The sequence below is a fragment of the Sinocyclocheilus grahami genome, unplaced genomic scaffold (genome assembly GCF_001515645.1).
Source record: "Sinocyclocheilus grahami isolate Dianchi unplaced genomic scaffold, SAMN03320097.WGS_v1.1 scaffold1352.1, whole genome shotgun sequence".
Classification (NCBI taxonomy): domain Eukaryota; kingdom Metazoa; phylum Chordata; class Actinopteri; order Cypriniformes; family Cyprinidae; genus Sinocyclocheilus; species Sinocyclocheilus grahami.
The window spans coordinates 12,979-27,569 of NW_015506531.1; the positions used below are offsets into that span (position 1 = coordinate 12,979).

The window sequence follows — 14,591 nt, forward strand, 5'->3', positions numbered from 1 at the left end:
AATTACGACCTATTCTCTCAATGTCAAATGCAGAAATGTTAATCCATGCATTTATGACCTCAAGGTTAGATTATTGTAATGCTTTATTGGGTGGTTGTTCTGCACGCTTAATAAACAAACTCCAGCTGATCCAAAATGCAGCAGCTAGAGTTCTTACTAGAACCAGGAAGTATGACCATATTAGCCCAGTTCTGTCAGCACTGCACTGCCTACCTATTAAACATCATATACATTTTAAAATCTTGCTTATTACTTATAAAGCCCTGAATGGTTTAGCACCTCAGTATTTGAACGAGCTCTTGTTACATTATAGTCCTCCACATCCGCTGCATTCTCAAAACTCTGGCCATTTGATAATACCTAGAATATCAAAATCAACTGCAGGCGGCAGATCCTTTTCCTATTTAGCACCCAAACTCTGGAATAACCTACCTAACATTGTTCGGGAGGCAAACACACTCTTGCAGTTTAAATCTAGATTAAAGACCCATCTCTTTAACCTGGCTTACACATAACACACTAATATGCTTCTAATATTCAAATCCGTTAAAGGATTTTTAGGCTGCATATATTAGGTCAACCGGAACCAGGAACACTTCTCATAACACCCGATGTACTGGCTACATCGTTAGAAGAATAGCATCTACGCTGATATTAGTCTGTTTCTCTCTTATTCCGAGGTCACCGTAGCCACCAGATCGAGTCTGTATCCAGATCAGATGGTCACTACAGTCACCCGGATCCAGTACGTATTCAGACCAGATGGTGGATCAGCACCTAGAAAGGACCTCTACTGCCCTGAAAGACAGGGGAGACCAGGACAACTAGATGAGCCCCAGATACAGATCCCCTGTAAAGACCTTGTCTAAGCCGACCACCGGGACAAGACCACAGGAATCAGATGAGTCCTCTGCACAATGTGACTTTGCTGCAGCCTGAAATTGAACTGCTGGTTTTGTCTGGCCAGAGGAGAACTGGCCCCCTGACTGAGCCTGGTTTCTCCCAAGGTTTTTTCTCCATTCTGTCACCGATGGAGTTTTGGTTCCTTGCCGCTGTCGCCTCTGGCTTGCTTAATTGGGGACACTTCATTTCCAGCGATATCATTGACTTGATTGCACAGAGACTATTTAAACTGAATTGAGCTGGATGATGACATCACTGAATTCAATGATGAACTACCTTTAACTGAAAAATGAGTGTTTACTATTGTCACTTTGCATTATTGACACACTATTTTCCTAATTAATGCTGTACAGTTACTTTGACACAATCTGTATTGTTAAAAGCGCTATATAAATAAAGGTGACTTGACTTGACTACTAGTGTTGTGTGTTCCATGATTATTGTTAAGTGTTCGTGAGATGGATTGCCTGAGAAAAGAAACTGGTCGTTCTGGTGCTCAGTGCTCTGTAGGGTCGACCAGATGGCAACAGTTCAAAGAGGGAGTGTGCTGGATGTGAGGGGTCCAGAGTGATTTTCTTAGCCCTTTTGGTCACTCTGGATAAGTACAGTTCTTGGAGAGAAGGGAGGGTTGTACCAGTGATTCGCTCAGCAGTCCGGACTATCCTCTGTAGTCTTCTGAGGTCAGATTTGGTAGCTGAGCTGAACCAGACAGTTATAGAAGTGGGTGGGGGATTCAATGATGGCAGAGTAGAACTATTTCAGCAGCTCTTGTGGCAGGTTGAACTTCCCCAGCTGGCGAAGGAAGTACAACCTCTGCTGGGCCTTTTTGACAATGGACTCAATGTGATTGTCCCATTTCAGGTCCTGAGAGATGTTGGTGCCCAGGAACCTGAATGTCTCCACTGTTGTTACAGTGCTGTCCATGATGGTGAGTGGAGGGAGAGTCCACTATCCACTATCATCTCCACAGTTTTGAGTGTGTTAAGCTCCAGGTTGTTAAGACTGCACCAGACAGCCAGCTCTTTAACCTCCTGTCTTTAACCATCCTGAATGAGGCCGATGAGTGTGGTGTCGTCTGTAAAATTCAGGAGCTTGACAAAGGGGTCTTTAGATGTGCAGCCATTTGTGTAGAGGGAGAAGATCAATGGGGAGAGGACGCAACCCTGGGGGGCGCCAGTGCTGATCGTACAGGTGCTGGATAATAATTTTCCCAGCTTCACTAGCTGCTGCCTGTCTGTCAGGAAGCTGGTGATCCACTGACAGACGGAGGAGGGCATTTGATGGTGGAGCGTTTGAAGCACGAGGGGACTTCGCACAGCTCTAGTGATCTGTTGAAGATCTGTGTGAAGATGGGGGCCAGCTGGTCAGCACAGGTTTTCAGACAGGCTGGTGTCACACCATCTGGGCCTGGTGCCTTTCTTCTTTTGTTCTTTCTGAAGACCTGACGCACGTCATCTTCACTGATCGGAAGTGCTGGAGAGGGGGAGAGGGGGGTTGCAGAAGGTGTGAATGGTGTTTTTTCAAACCTGCAATAAAACTCGTTCAGATCGTCTGCCAGTTGTTGATTCTCCACAGTGCTAGGGGATGGTGTCTTGTAATTAGTGATGTCTTTCAGACCTTTCCACACTGAAGCAGGATCACTGGAAAATAATTGGTTCTTTAGCTTTCCAGTATAATTCCTCTTTGCCACTCTGATCTCCGTTTCCAGTGAGTATTTGGCCTGTTTATACAAGAATCTGTCCCCATTCCTGCAAGCATCATCTTTGGCCTGACGGAGCTGTCTGAGTTTTGCAGTGAACCATGGCTTGTCGTTGTTGTAGGTTAAATGAGTCCTGGTAGGAATGCACATGTTTTCACAGAAACTGATATAAGATGTTACAGTTTCTGTGAGCTCGTCCAGAACGGTGGCAGCAGCTTCGAAAACACTCTAATCAGTGAGGTCAAAACAAGCTTGTAAAACCTGCTCTGCTTCATTAGTCCATCTTTTTACAATCCTTAATACAGGTTTAGCTGATTTCAGTTTCTGCCTCTAGGTCGGTATAAGATGAACTAAACAGTGATCAGAAAGCCCCAAAGCTGCCCGTGGGACGGAGCGATATGCATCCTTTATTGTGGTGTAACAGTGATCCAATATATTACCGTCTCTGGTGGGACATGTAACATGCTGTCTGCATTTTGGCAGTTCACGGGAAAGATTTGCTTTATTAAAGTCCCCAAGAATGATTATAACAGAGTCTGGGTGTTGTTTATCTGTGTCTGTGATCTGATCAGCGAGTTTCTGTAAAGCTGAGCTCACGTGCGCTTGTGGAGGAATGTAAACACTCACGAGAATGAACGAGTAAAACTCCTGTGGCGAATAGAACAGCTTGCAGTTAACGAAGAGCGCTTCTAGATCGGAGCTGTAACATCTGTACACCACCTTTCGTTGATGTAAAAACATGTCCCGCCGCCAAGCGATTTCCCCGTTGGTTCTGCGTCGTGGTCCGCTCTGAAAGCCGGGCAGATGTAGCGCGCTGTCCGGAATGGCGTCATTCAGCCAGGTTTCCATGAAACACAGAGCAGCAAAGTTAGAAAAATCCTTGTTTGTCCTGGAGAGCAGAAGAAGTTCGTCCGTTTGTTGGGTAGAGAGCGGAGGTTCGCCAGATGGATGCTAGGCAATGGCGTTCGAAATCCGCGCTGCCTGAGCTTCACGAGCACGCCGGCTCTCTTCCCCCGTCTGCGCGTTCTGAAGCGCTTGATCAGCGCCGCTGCTCCGCCAACTACAACGTTCAGCAAAACATCCGAATAATTGAAATCCGGTAGAAGATTTTGTGGTGTGTTCTACCGAATGTTTAGCAGTTCATCCCTGGTAAAACTGATTGTGTTTGAGAAACAAAAAACAGGAAAAACGAACAAAAACAGTACAAACACTGGACTGTTTTTCTCTTTTTAGGCCGCTGATGAAGAACAGGCGGTGACTGGGATGAATGGTCAAAGAGGATAATGTCCTTTTCCCCAAACTGATGCAACAGTGGTTTTAAAGGAGGAGGCTGCCCTGGATAATGTAAAATATCTACCTAACATTGTTCTGTGTTGTTGTTTAGTAGAAATGGAGTTTACACTCTGTCATTCATACACATTCTCACATTCTTTCACACATATATTTCTGATAAATGTTGTAATATCAATGTTAACGTTGTGGTTTATTTACTGTCAGGCCAGAATAGTTTGTAAAGAACTTAACTATTAACTAATTGTACAACTATTGTTTAATAGTGTTTTTGTATAATATTTTTATACAATATATAAAATGTACCAAAAAAGTTAAAAAGATTTTGTGGTGTGTTCTACCGAATGTTTAGCAGTTCATCCCTGGTAAAACTGATTGTGTTTGAGAAACAAAAAACAGGAAAAACGAACAAAAACAGTACAAACACTGGACTGTTTTTCTCTTTTTAGGCCGCTGATGAAGAACAGGCGGTGACTGGGATGAATGGTCAAAGAGGATAATGTCCTTTTCCCCAAACTGATGCAACAGTGGTTTTAAAGGAGGAGGCTGCCCTGGATAATGTAAAATATCTACCTAACATTGTTCTGTGTTGTTGTTTAGTAGAAATGGAGTTTACACTCTGTCATTCATACACATTCTCACATTCTTTCACACATATATTTCTGATAAATGTTGTAATATCAATGTTAACGTTGTGGTTTATTTACTGTCAGGCCAGAATAGTTTGTAAAGAACTTAACTATTAACTAATTGTACAACTATTGTTTAATAGTGTTTTTGTATAATATTTTTATACAATATATAAAATGTACCAAAAAAGTTAAATTTGATCTTAAAAGTTTTCATTTATAAACGCTGTATCTGTTAATGCCTTACTTTTCTGCATTTCTTCTTACATGCATGTTACTTTTGACTGTTTTCTCTTGTTTTAAATAAATATTTACCTTTTGATAGTCATTCTGTGTGTGTAAAAGCGATTTTAAAATGAACAAGATTTGTAGGTTTAATGTCTAGCTCGATTTAGGTTAATTTTAGCCTAGCAGTGTAGTCATTTTAAACCATAAAAAAGCATCTAGCATGCTGGGTCAAACATATAACCCAACTTGTTGGGTCAAAACAACCCAGCGCTGAGTTCGTCCCTTTTTGACCCAGCGCTGGGTTGCCAAAATAACCCAAATTGGGTTGTTTTTAACCCAGCGGTTTTTAGAGTGTACTTACTCTCATCAGGGTAGTATCTGTAGATTGTCTATGAAACGTTCTGTAACAATCATTACAATGTCTATAACATGTGTAAGCATCTAACATTTGGTCAGTAAAGTGTTATCTATATGTTATCAATTTAGGTTGTAGATGTTCAACAGAATATTAGCAGACATGCAAAAAAGCCTCCTTTTTTTACATTGCAAGATGTGTGAATCTGTGAATAAAGTCAAAAGGTATATATATATTAGAGCCCGACCGATATATTGTTTTGCCGATATTATCGGCCGATATGACTTTTTTTTTACAGAACATATAACGCAGATAAAATGCTTGAAATGGTGTAATTACTTAGTTTGTCCAGCAGAGTGCGCTCTATTGTTTGCTACTGGCGACCTGGATTAAACACTTTAAAGCTTATGTCTATGGAAAACCATTGAAATTTTGAACGGCCATATCTCCGTAATGGCATGGCGTATCCGCACCAATTTGGGGGATCCCTTCAGCCCAAGGAACCCTCTCGAACGCAAATTGAGTGTACGTCTAGAGGCCCGCTTTCGAACGAGACCACCCCCGCGTCGATAACCCCCGGGGTTTGGGAGTTACGGGTGGTTAAATTCCCGATCCGGCGCCGACCAATGAAGCGATCCCGGGGGGCTACCGATGCGCAGAGGGGGGCGTTTGAGAGGGCTCCTCGAGCTGAAGGAATCCCCCGAATTTGGTGGAGAGCCGCCGGCGCGTTCGCGATATAGTGACACCAGGCAACACTTTCACTTCAGTAAGGAGGTCTCTTGTTCAGGCAGTAGCATTCAAGCGTGGTCTTATTCGACCGTAAGTGCCCTGCGAAGTGGACTTCACATGAAATTCCGCCATGATTCCAGTTCCAAGGGAACGTACACGTTACATTCAAAGGGCATTAAAGTGCACGAGACGTGAATTTATATTGTATATTATGTCACACTTCTCTAGTAAGTTTTGTCTGTGTGTGAAGACAGTAGTGCAAATCCGTAAATTAATGTTCCGAAGTGAAATAAACTTCAACGGAATAAAGTTGAATGAAATTGAATTGAACTTTACTGTCCAGTGCACTGATGTAAGACTTATTTTGGATAATAAAGTTTATTGTTAAATTGTTAACTGCCTCCATTATGTATCTGTCACGTCATTATAAGTGTTTGATCACCACATTTGAGTGATCATTGCAAAAAATGTGTTTATGTATATATATCCTGTTTATGTATATACTGTATTCTATATATATATATATATATATAATACCAGTCAAATGTTTGGACACGTGTCCAAAGTGTCCAAAATTTTGACTGGTACTGTACTATAATATACACAGAATATCAGCCGATATATCAATATCGGCTTTTTTAATCCCTAATATCGGTATCGGGCCCCAAAAATCCCATATCGGTCTGGCTCTAATATATATATATATATATATAGAGGGGGGAAAAAATATTTATTCAGCCACCCATTGTGTGCATCCATCCACATCACAGGTGTGGCATATCAAGATGCTGATTAGACAGCATGATTATTGCATAGGTGTGCCTTAGGCTGGCCACAATAAAAGGCCACTCTAAAATGTGCACATTTGTGTGTTTCTACAGCACATTTGTTATAGCAAAAATTGAGAGAGAAAATCAGATCAGCTGAAATTGGTTACGTATTGATGATTTTGACAGTTTTTAAGTGCAGAAATTATTTGGACAGGATCATGTAGAGTCACACAAACATCAAGAGTCTGCGTATAAACCTCAACAATGTGGACAGTCGACAAAATATTCAGATAAACAAATCAAATCTGAACATCACAAAACAAACTACTAAAGTCACAAAAAAGCTTTTTGTTTTTGTTGAGATTCATGCGCCGATTCTTGATGTTTGTGAGAGTCAAATATACAGCTCAAACCAATTTCTATATAATGAATGAAAAAAAATCTGAATATCTGACTGTCATAACATCACAAGACTACTGTAAATAATGCAAATCTAACAGCTAACACACTCAGAAAGAAGACAATGAATAAGATCAGTGAATCAGGCCACTATATAATCATTGAATCATCGTCAATAAGTAACCAACTTCATCTGATCAGATATTCTCTTGCAATTTTTGCTATAACAAATGTGCTTTAGAAACAGTTACAGCAGCCAGAGAAAAAACATGTTAAAAGGTCAAGAGCCCAACTAAACCTAACTAAACCAGTAAACTGAACCTCTGTTAATTCTTAATACGAAGATTTGTATGAAAGCAATAAAGTAAGACGGGATTGTAATGAGTGAAGATGCTGAGATCTAGAGAGATCTGTTAGTGTTTAATGTTCTGTTGCTGCCAGTCGTGTAACGTTTCATTATTATATTTATTTATTTAAATTTTTTTTACAGTGAAGGTGTTTGATCATAATAATTCAGGAAATACCTGTAGATTAACAGTTTATGGTTTTGTTTATGGAGCTGCCAGTCATTTGGCTGTTTTATTATCTAATGTTTTTGTTATTGTATTAATTACAAATTATTTTTGTAAATTTACATACATTTGTATGTAATTTAAGAAAGCAGAAAAAAGTACTGTATAAAAATACAGTACATTTTCTGTATAAAAAATGTGAATTACTGTAATTTGTCATTAATGTCATAAGGCCTAAATGAATATCCAAGTAGTTAATTTAGAGATAATTTTACAGAGTTTTGACTACAATTTAAAATAAAAGAAAACAAAACCAACAGTTATTTTCAGTAAAATTATGATTATTTTACAGTGTACACATTCACATTTGAAGAGAACATATATGTTTTCTGAATTCATGGCTCACTTTTCGTCTGTGGCGAAACTTGCTTTCGTCAATGTGTACACATATGTTGAGCCCACTAACTTTTTGTCCTCTTTTTTTTCCTGAGCATCCGCATACTTCTCACACATACACTTCGCAATTCCATGGACATCTTGGACAGGGTCGCACTACTATTTGAAATGTCATCTAGCACCTGTCGCATATCCACCTGTCGCATATGGAGACCCTGTGAAAATCTAAACACAATGCAATGCAATATTGCAGTAAAAGGACAGAATAAAAAATTTTATGGCACTAGATATCACAGACAATATAATGTTATCTGTGAATATACTTCGTCCAACTAAAAAGGCATGCATGGGAATGGGGAAAAATGGACTTGGTCCTTATGCTTCTCCTGTGTCGTCCACATGACTGCTTGCACTGCCTGCTGCAAATGTAAAATACATTCCTGCTGGCATAGCTTAAAAAAACAACAACTCTGATCTGTCTTAGTAATTGAAGTGGGTCGTAAGTAAGTATATATATATATATATATATATATATATATATATACTATATATATATATATATACTATATATATATATATATATATATATATATATACTGTATATATATATATATTGTCATGTATGATTTTTTGTAAAAATAACTCAAGATGTCTCATTTGTTAGTGGATTGCTTACACTGCATGTTATAGATTTATTACACATGGACACAAAATTTCACAATAACAAAAATAAGATTAAAGAGATTACAAAATTATTAATGAAAGGCACAATATGTAAGTTTTTGCCGCTAAAGGTCGCATTTTCAAAACAATAACAAAGGCTAAGCTTGATGACTCTATGAAGGAGAGTGGAACGATGGGAGATGTCGTTTTCACCATCCAGGTATGTCCGAATCATGTTCACTGATGTAATGATTTTTTTTTTACCTGTACCTTCCAAAGGTATTCAAACAGTGAAAAAATTATACAGAGAAAGTGAGCAAATAACATTTACATTGTCAAGGAACAGTAACTGATTTAAGTCCAACGCGAATTTAAGCACTCACAAAAAAACTCCCCTTATAATCAGTAAAGCTGTCTATATACTGTTTGATAAATGAATCTCCTACTTACTTCATATGTACATCTGCACTTTATGATGAGTGTTTACGATGAGAGAATTTGTGAGAGTGCAGAATTCAGTCGGCGAGCATGCGCACTATACAAAAAAACTGGTGTTTCAGCGATGACTCATCTGAACGCCTCTGATTGGCAGCTGCATTCATAAACTTAACAGACTCGTGTGAGATTGGTTATAAAGTGTGACACTGTAAAAACACATTAAAAGAATCATGGTGCAACACTGAGCAGATCTAAATCTAATGCTGCAGTTAATACATTTCATTTCATTTTCATTTTATTTTATTTGCGACAGCCGTAATGGATTTAGTTTAACTGTACAGCAGCATTCTTGTCCACGTGTGTTGCCATAGTTTCTACAAGCGGAAACCGATAGCGAGGATATTACGTCATTGATAGGCGACAATAAACTGGGACAAGACATTATTTGAAATTGGAATTTCTCTGGATTTATAAATCCTTGGGAACTTTTGGGATAATGTAAGTACACAACTGCATGAAATATATAACACTGTGCAAGTGGTTTTTGGATAATTTATTACGAAAATCTTACATATTGTGCCTTTAAGTTTCCAAAAAGGCAATTCAAGCTGCCTTAAAACTGTGCATGTTTGTAAGTATTTGTTATATGAGCTACATGGTTTTCAAAACTGTCCTGGAGCACCCCAGCACTCTCCCTCATCTAACACACCCGATTCAACTCATCAGCTCATTAGTAGAGACATTAAGACCTGACGTGGGTCAGAAAAGTTAAAGAGTTGTTAGAAAATATCATGTGTGTCAGATCTGTGCTATGTTGAGCTTGAAGCAGCCAAAATAACCTAATAACCCTAACCCAGTTGCTGAATCTATTTTAATGTTTCTACATTAATTTGAAGACTGAATGTGAAATTATGGCAATATAAAAGTATATTTAAAAACTTTAATGTTAGTTGGGATTAAGCACAAATAATTTCAGAAAAAAATTTGATTAATTGTATTGTTTTTTTTATCGATTGACAGCACACGCACACACACATACTTATATATATATATATATATATACCCAAATTAATTGTAGCTCATGTTTAACCACTATAGAGACATCAGAGCCAGTGGCAAATTCAATTCCCGAAGAACTGGACGAGGTGAGGCTGCTCTCGGTGGTTTCATGAGTGCAGGTGATGCCCCATTAAAGCAAATTTTAAAACAGGTGTTATCTTTATTAGCAAACTGGATATTTGAATTATAAACAACTAAATAATCACCTGAAAAAAAAGAAAAAAAACTACTAAAACTACATTCTGTGAACAGTATTGTTTATTCAATTATAGTGGATTTGGGCGTCTGCTATGACTCTCGCTGAGAGAAAAGCTGCATGCAGAGTAATACAAATGGTATTTGTCAAATACTAATATAATACAAAATACATACTAATATTCAGATTTTAGAATGTAATAATTTGTGATAAAATTAGGCATATTTGCTTGACTCCAGTCTGTCCCTGCTTGACCTGACACATGTCCTGCCCTATGAGGTCATTCGCTACATTCACAATCAATCATCCATATTAATTTTGCCTATAAAAGTGCACATATTGTATCAAGTCAGTGGCATTTAGCCACAGTTAAACTGAATCTTTGTGATGTCTGTCTTTTTTTACACACTGCTTATCTTTCAACTACATGCAAAGGCAGAAAAGCCTATTTGCCGAATGATGGGAGACCCTAAGTACCCGCTATTTTCCAAGGATGGAGACGTAAATATTGGAGCACTGTTTTCAGTCCACAGCATAGAGATATTACCTTCATTTAAGTATACACAAAAACCTCAGGTTCTATCATGTTACAGGTTTGTTACTTTGTAAACTATTATTGAACTATTCAACAGATATGCAAATAATGCAATCACTTTTTTAAAATTAATATAAAGTGCAGGATATTTATAAATATAACATCTGGAATGTTAATGTGTTTCAGGTGTGAACCACATACAGTACATATTGTGAAATAATACAAATAAGTATGTTTTTTGACTGTATTTATTTGTTTATGTTTTGGTCTGTATTTAACACACTGGCTTAATGTTTTTATAGTGTGAGTCTAAGAGATTTTCGAATGGCTCAGACCATGATTTTTGCCATTGAGGAGATTAACAGAAGTCAAAGTTTGTTACCAAATGTTTCTGTTGGCTACCAAATTTATGATACCTGTGGTTCAAGACTGTCTTCTATGAGTGCAACCATGGCATTGATGAATGGTCCAGAGTTTACAGCAGGAGACAGATGCAATGGACAGTCTCCGATACATGCTATCATAGGTGAAACAGAATCTTCTGCAACAGTGATTTTGTCCAGAACTACAGGACCTTTTAAAATTCCTGTGGTAAGGAGCAATACCACTAAACACTTGGACATAATCTCCCTTCTGATGACTGTTGAACATTTTTTAGGGATTTTTTTTCTTTTTGTCTTTCTCTCTTTCAGATAAGTCCCTCGGCCTCATGTGAATGTCTCAGTAATAGGAAAGATTATCCCTCTTTCTTCAGGACTATTGCTAGTGATTACCACCAGAGCAGAGCACTTGCATACATAGTCAAGCATTTTGGCTGGTCTTGGGTGGGAGCTGTGAACAGTGACAATGACTATGGAAACAACGGGATGACAATATTTCTGAATACAGCCCAGGAGGAGGGAATTTGTGTGGAGTACTCTGTGAAATTCTACCGAACAGAGCCTGACAAACTCCAAAAAGTGGTAGAGACAATTAAAAAAAGCACTGCAAAAGTGATTGTTGCATTTCTTACCAGTTCTGAAATGTACAATCTACTCGATCAGCTAAGTATTCAGAACATTACAGGCTTCCAAATGATTGGAGTGGAGGCATGGATAACTGCAAATAATTTGATCACTCCAAACAGTTTTCATGTGCTGGGAGGGTCACTGGGGTTTGCAGTAAGAAAAAATGATATTGAAGGTTTTGCAGATTATGTTATAAAAGCATTCTGGAAGACAGTTGTTCCATGCTCACAGACTGAGGGAAATTATTCTCAATATGCAGTAAATTGCAACACATATCAGGATCTAATATTGCTGAAAAACTACAATGAAGATGTGCCTGAACAAAGATATGCAAGTAATGTCTACAAAGCAGTTTATGCTGTGGCTCATTCATTGCACAACCTACTCAAGTGCAAAGAACAAGCAGGTTGTGAGAAAGGCTTGTCAATACAACCACAGCAGGTAAACAAACAAACAAACAAACAAACAAATAACTGAATTTCTGTTTGTAAATATATTTTTCTCAATAGGTTGTTGAGGCTCTGAAAAAGGTCAATTTCATTATAAAAATGGGAGATCATGTGTGGTTTGACAGCACTGGTGCCACAGTTGCCCAATATGAAGTTGTGAACTGGCAGAAGGACTCAAATGGATCAATAAAGTTTAAAGCAGTGGGATATTATGATGCCTCACTGCCCCCAGACCAGCGCTTTGTGCTCAACACAGAAAACATAACCTGGGCTGGGGGACAAATTGAGGTAAATGCCAGTAATAAGTCTGACCTAAAGGGTTGCTTGAAACTGGAAGAAAAAATTCTCAAAATACTTGCACTGTCCTATAACACATTAGAAGGATACATTTAAAAATAAATAAATTGGTTCCCCTGTAATATGGTCAACAGCAACAGCAGAGGGCGGTAATAAGCCAGTTTTAAGCAAAAAGTTTACTCTGTTGGTAATGGTGGTCATTTCTGTAAAACCCTTTAAAATTATTTTGGTCCAATTACTTATTTGCATCATTTAAAAATTCAAATATGCAATAGTCTGATAAAAGTCATTTTAGCCAATGTATCTTCATTCTCCAAAGTCAGTATAAATACCTAAGAAAACAAATTTGTGTATGTATTTTATTTTTATGCCTTTTTTATTTATTTTTATGCAGAAGCCAAGGTCTGTGTGCAGTGAGAGCTGTCCTCCAGGCACTAGGAAGGCTGCACAGAAAGGAAGACCCGTGTGTTGTTATGACTGTATTCCATGTGCAGAAGGAGAAATCAGTAATGAGACAGGTAATCTTCAGGCCATCTCACAGTTTCAAGGAAAATTGCTCCTTTTTGTATTTTCCCTCTTACGTTGCAGTTCTGGATGCAGTTTCCTAGCAAAGGACTTGCATAAAATTATTTTATCTCTAACTATAATGATCATTACTTTCTTTCCAGATTCAAATAACTGCAAGCAGTGTCCAGGTGAATACTGGTCTAATGCTGAGAAAAATAAATGTGTCTTAAAGGCTGTAGAATTTCTCTCATTCACAGAAGTTATGGGTATAGTGCTAGTCTTTTTCTCACTGTTTGGAGCAGGATTAACTGTCCTGATGGCCATCCTGTTTTACAGTAAGAAGGACACCCCCATAGTAAAAGCCAACAACTCAGAGCTGAGCTTTCTGCTGCTCTTTTCATTGGCTCTTTGTTTTCTCTGTTCACTTACTTTCATCGGCCGTCCCACAGAGTGGTCCTGTATGTTGCGTCACACAGCGTTTGGGATCACTTTTGTCCTCTGTATCTCCTGTGTTCTGGGGAAAACAATAGTGGTGTTAATGGCCTTCAAGGCTACACTTCCAGGAAGTAATATCATGAAATGGTTTGGGCCTGCACAACAACGACTCAGTGTTCTTGCCTTTACAGTAATACAGGTTCTTATCTGTGTGCTTTGGCTAAAAATATCACCTCCATTTCCATACAAAAATTTGAAATATTATAATGAAAAGATTGTTCTTGAGTGCAGTCTGGGTTCTACAGTAGGTTTCTGGGCTGTGTTGGGCTATATTGGCCTTCTGGCTGTCTTGTGTTTTATTCTGGCTTTTCTGGCTCGCAAGCTGCCTGATAAGTTCAATGAAGCCAAATTCATCACATTCAGTATGCTTATATTCTGTGCTGTATGGATCACATTTATTCCATCTTATGTCAGTCCTCCTGGAAAGTTTACTGTAGCTGTGGAGATATTTGCCATTTTAGCCTCAAGCTTTGGTTTACTATTCTGCATATTTGTACCTAAATGTTACATAATTTTGTGTAAGCCTGAACAAAATACAAAGCAACATCTGATGGGAAAAGTTTCCATATAAATCATACTCAAAAATAAACTGAATTGTCTATATAAACATTGCAGTGTTTTGTGGTGTTTATTCAATAACTTAGATAATGTTAAAAACATACAAACAAATTGATTAAAAATAAACCCTCAAAATGTTATACTGAACAAAATATATATCTGTTCTATTTCAAGAACAGGAAGACAAAGTAATGTTCTAGTAGTCTTCTTATGTATTTTACTTAAAATGTGGTTCTATCATACATTCATGTACCCTTGTTTGCATAGAAAATGTATAATACTGACATATTTGTTTGCCACAGGGCTCAGCAGTTTTCTTATCTTTATCCTCAATAGTGATCATCAGAGTCAAATCTCACACTCGTTATAAATTCAGAATGTGCCACCTCGAGAAAATTTATGAAAAAAGGTTTTACATCAGTGCTATTAAACACTTATTTGGCACCTGTATGCTTTTGTTACTAATTGTGTCATGAC

The 14,591-nt window shown here is 38.1% G+C and overlaps 1 pseudogene; it reads left to right on the top strand.

Annotated features, from left to right (window-relative positions):
* The first annotated feature begins 8,766 nt into the window (after positions 1 to 8,766).
* LOC107569495 (extracellular calcium-sensing receptor-like) lies at positions 8,767 to 14,127 on the top strand (annotated as a pseudogene).
* Positions 14,128 to 14,591: the final 464 nt, after the last annotated feature.